Source organism: Melanostigma gelatinosum (assembly GCF_949748355.1).
Source record: "Melanostigma gelatinosum genome assembly, chromosome: 10".
In the NCBI taxonomy this organism is placed as follows: Eukaryota; Metazoa; Chordata; class Actinopteri; order Perciformes; family Zoarcidae; genus Melanostigma; species Melanostigma gelatinosum.
Window position 1 is genome coordinate 24851918 of NC_136643.1, and position 5609 is coordinate 24857526.

Here is a 5609-nt window from a genome sequence, read left to right on the forward strand (position 1 = left end):
AACAAACACAACAAAACACAAACAGCTGTACATTCCTGTCGTGCATTTATTGAATTTGCATCATAAGCAACAAAAACAATTCTCTGGTCAGATAATACGGCCGACATCTTCACATTAAAAATTCAACATGAGGAGAAAACATTGTCCATCAACTGTGACTGTGTTTGAGCAGCAAGCATCACGATGTGAACACAGAGTCCACCTCCTCTGGTCCCTCCAGAGTCCTGCTCTCTGTCCTGCTGTCCACCCGTCAAGTATTACATCTGTCAACGTGTTATTATGATTCTGCAAAAGGCTTTAAATGGTGTGTGTGTGATATAAAGAGAGCATGTAAAGGGTTGGAGGTCAGGTATCAAGTTCTCCGTGTGACTGTTTCGTGTAAATCAGCTGCTTTGTACCAGGAAGATGAACCACAGGAAGCTGTGATCTTTATCTGTATACATGTGCTGATGACTGTAAAGAATTAAAGCTGCATATTATACTGAATAGATACTATAATGAAGCTTGAGCATGAAATGCACTTATTAGGGTAATAAAGTTGACTTCAGCTGTTTTCTTCCACATTTAGAGGACGACTCATTTATTCTCACACTCACCAATGCACCGTACTCGTATGAACATCTCTCAAAGTCCCTTAAACCTACTATATTACAGTCCACTTCACAAATAACATCGACACAGCATATTTATTTCTATGCAATTGAAAATGACTTCATTATTGGACCATTTAAGGAATTGTTGTCAAACTGTTCCTGTTTGTGAGAGAAGATTGCCATCAAGTAGGGTGTGTTCACTTGTTACTTCCTCGAAAGTTAAACTTCAGAGAAAACTATTGAGACCAACAAGACTGGGTTTAGTCGTTTACATGTGTCGTAGTTCGTGCTGCAGGTTTGACCCTTCATGAAATAATTTCCATCATTGGAGGAAATCTATGCCAAAGTTCAACATGACAATCCTGTTGATACAGACAGGCAGTGTGTATATCTTCATCTGTCATAGTTACGGTTACTGACTTGTGTGATGGTGTGTTAGGGTCATAGGAGGTCAAATATATTCATTACGGAGCATGGGGAGAGGGTAATAATACAAAATGAACTGAAGAGATTAAAGTTGTAAAAAGTGAAAATGTGTTTGTTCTCAGAGATAAAGTTGCAAATTTCATAAAATAACAGACTGAGCATTCAATAAAACATCTTCGTATCTCGCTTAGAGGCAAAATTCAGATGACGGCTGGTGTTACTACGGTTTTGCGATGAACTTTTTTTTTTTTTTTTCTTGTAAATTGTTGACTTTATCATTTCAAAGAATATTCAAGGGGTCTTTTTGCAATGAAATTTTTTTTTTTCTCATAGATTTACGACTTTCATCCTGAAATTTCTGAGTTATTTCTCTGACTATTCGCCACTCCCCTGACTCTGTATTTATTTTTTACGTTGTTGTTTTTAACTACAATGGCTCGAATAGGTTGTCCTACATTTGTCTGTCTTGTTTCATTTTTCTCCTTTAAAGGAACAGTTTGTAGGATTTATTGCGATTTGGCAGAAATATAATATTTATAACTATGTTGTCACTCGTGTAAAATCACCTGAAACTAAGAATAGTTGTGTTTGTTAGCTTAGAATGAGTCCTTCATATCTACATAAGGAGCTTTGACTCTTCACAGAGTCCGCCATGTTTCTACGGCAGCCCAGAACGGACAAACCAAACCCTGACTCTAGAGAGACTTTCATGTTTTTAAGTTACTTGAAGTTGTTCCATGGCAGTGAAACGAGGCAGTAGTAAGGTACAGACGTTCTACGTAACTGTACTCAAACTGGGTGTTCGGGTTACATCCTACTGAGAGCGCCTAGGGCGTATTCGTACAAGGCTCTCAGAAAGACAAGAATTCCGAAATTAACGACTCAGCTACGGGGTGAGATAACAGGCCGAAGGTATTTTCCTGACACTTCTGTGGGACACTCATCCCCGAAGACTGGTCGGACTACTGACGGAGTTACCGCCGTGCTGGGTGCGATTCTGCCCTTTTTTCTGTTGGGCAGGACCCGCTCACGCTACACACTTCTTTACTCTTTACCACTTCTCTTTACCACTTCTCTTTTCTTCCGAAGACTGCTTAAGTTTATTCCAGAAAGATATGATGAAATGAAGAAGACCTTCCTGAAAATGGTTCTGAAATGTCAACTTTTGTGTGTTTATGATCAGCAGCGGACAGCTTCCACATTTCAGGCAAGAAAAAGACAGATTTTATGTATTTTAGGTGAGTTGACTTCATCAGGTTTCATCTTTTCATTTATTAAAGGATGACATTACAGGTGAAGCAACTTAAAAACACAGTTGTTCTGGTGTGTGTGTGTGTGTGTGTGTGTGTAATCATGAACATGAATAAAATCGTATAAAATGTTCCTCGAGTCTCGTAAGATCTCTTCTTGTGTTTATCATCTTATTCGATACATTCTTCAGTAAACCTTGGTCGTCTTTGATCTCCCTGAATTCCTCACAGCCGTCCTGCTGTCTTTGTCTTCAGGTTCAGACAGGATGTCACTTCACTGTCATGCTGTTAGGCCTCTTATTAAAGCTGCATAGAGAGAGCTTTACAGGATCAGTAAACTATCCATATTATTCTACTTCAGTAAGTTGATGTCTGAGATTGGCACGCTGCTTCCAGTCTTGAGATAATGATTTCAAAGATTTTCATATAAATAAATGTCTGTTGAGTCACTTTCTATCTCTGAAAGACTGTTTGATCTCTGGAATGTGAATACGCACCTGCAGTTACCAATTATGGCCACAGGTGTCAGCAGACTTTTCTTTTGAGCAGTCGATCATTGTAAGGGCCTAAGGGGCAGGGTAGTGGCTGGAATCTACATTCCAGCCAGAAGGCTCCACCCACTCCTTCAGGGGAGCGTTGAGATCAGGATCAGACAGCGGAGTGTCGTCAGGATCAGCAGGTGGACAAATGTCCAGCACATCCTCTCTGTTCTCACTTCAAACACCAAATTGCATATCACACGATTCAACTTCTTGGTGCTCATGCAGTGGAGAGAGTAATAGTTTCACCCCTTCATCTAATGCTCTCATGAACGAACACAACCCTGGTCACATCCTGCTTATCAATAGGTCTGACATGAGCCTCTCTCACCCAATTCAGTGGAGCAATGTTTTCCTACAGCAGCCATCTCTCTCAAAGCCCAATGAACGCATTACCTCTGTCGCACACAGAGCTGAAACAAGAGTAGAGCCGCTTCAGCCAGATGGCTCAGTAGGTCGCTTGAGCTTACAGGGTTTAGCCAAAACCTACACCACTGATGGAAAACATCCATAGATTTATAGTGTAAACATAGATATCTACAGTAATTGTGTACAATAAATGTTTTTGTTCGTAAAAATGAAAGTCCTGGTTTACACTTCATCATCATCCTTTAATCCATTTTTATTAAAGTTGCATGCTGTTTAACGACAATTCCAAATTTCAAATACAGAAGAAATGCAATAAATCCATAACAAATACTCTCAATAAACTGAAAAAAATTAAAATGCCATTTTAGGTTTCAAAGTTGTTTTCCCCAACAACGAATCACATGACTTCTTGTGTGTGAAAAGGGTCCTTCATGGTGCTGAACCCAAAAAGAATGATGACACCGCTGTGCAGTCCTCTGCTCCACGGAGTGTTTTAGCATCTTCCAGCTCAGCGTTTTGGTTTTCCCAACTGGATACTTGACTTTTTTGGCTCAATCTAATTCTGTTTCACAAGTATTTTTCCACGTTTGCACTGTAGCATTGCAACTGGCTAAATATGCAGCTGTCTTACATCACACACACACACACACACACACACACACACACACACACACACACACACACACACACACACACACACACACACACACACACACACACACACACACCATACCACCCAGTACTCCACAGAGCCAAATACAACAAATGCATCTGCTCCCAGTGATGAGGTTGTGAGGGTTTTCCGATAGTGTGCTGCGTGAGAGATGAAGAGGACTATGCTCTTGAAAGCATCTGCTGTGGTTCCATCAGTGTAAAACTAGCTTTGATCAGCCGTGCACTAAAAGCGGAGATGCACCAGTTTGTTTGTATCGACTGGACAGCTGCTCTGACTTCAACCAAATGGCAAAGAATGATGAGCTGTAGTTGCATCAATCTTCAGCCATTCACAATGCTGTTATCAATTGTCCAATTATTCTGCCAAGCCGGAGAATATAGAACAAATAGTGAGTGAGAATATAGAACAAATAGTGAGTGAGAATATCGAACAAATAGAGAGTGAGAATATAGAACAAATAGAGAGTGAGAATATCGAACAAATAGAGAGTGAGAATATAGAACAAATAGAGAGTGAGAATATAGAACAAATAGAGTGAGAATATAGAACAAATAGAGAGTGAGAATATAGAACAAATAGTGAATGAGAATATCGAACAAATAGAGAATGAGAATATAGAACAAATAGAGAGAGAATATAGAACAAATAGAGAGTGAGAATATAGAACAAATAGAGAGTGAGAATATAGAACAAATAGAGAGTGAGAATATCGAACAAATAGAGAGTGAGAATATCGAACAAATAGTGAGTGAGAATATCGAACAAATAGAGAGTGAGAATATAGAACAAATAGAGAGTGAGAATATAGAACAAATAGAGAGTGAGAATATAGAACAAATAGAGAGTGAGAATATAGAACAAATTGTGAGTGAGAATATCGAACAAATAGAGAGTGAGAATATAGAACAAATAGAGAGTGAGAATATAGAACAAATAGAGAGTGAGACCGCCCTATGGGCCCACCGCTCGAAGGGATGTGCGGAGGGGTGATTGGCTAAAAGGGCTAAAGGGGATCCTGTCCTGTGTGAGTTTTCATGTGTACCTTTAGAGCTGCGTTGCACAAACATCTTTTCTCACAAACTGAGCAGCTGTAAGGTTTCTCTCCTCAGTGGATTCTCATGTGAATCTTTAAACTGTGTTTCAGTGAAAACGATTTCTCACAAACTGAGCAGCTGTAAGGTTTCTCTCCTCTGTGGATTCTCATGTGTGTCTTTAAATTTGAACAACAGTTGAAAGATTTCTCACAAACTGAGCAGCTGTAAGGTTTCTCTCCTGTGTGGATTCTCATGTGTGTCTTTAAATTTGAACAACAGTTGAAAGATTTCTCACAAACTGAGCAGCTGTAAGGTTTCTCTCCTGTGTGGACTCTCATGTGAATCTTTAAATTTGAACAACAGTTGAAAGATTTCTCACAAACTGAGCAGCTGAAAGGTTTCTCTCCTCTGTGGATTCTCATGTGAATCTTTAAACTGTGTTTCCATGAAAACGATTTCTCACAAACTGAGCAGCTGTAAGGTTTCTCTCCTCTGTGGATTCTCATGTGAATCTTTAAACTGTGTTTCAGTGAAAACGATTTCTCACAAACTGAGCAGCTGAAAGGTTTCTCTCCTCTGTGGATTCTCATGTGAATCTTTAAACTGTCTTTCCGTGAAAACGATTTCTCACAAACTGAGCAGCTGAAAGGTTTCTCTCCTGTGTGGACTCTCATGTGTGTCTTTAAATTTGAACAACAGTTGAAAGATTTCTCACAAACTGA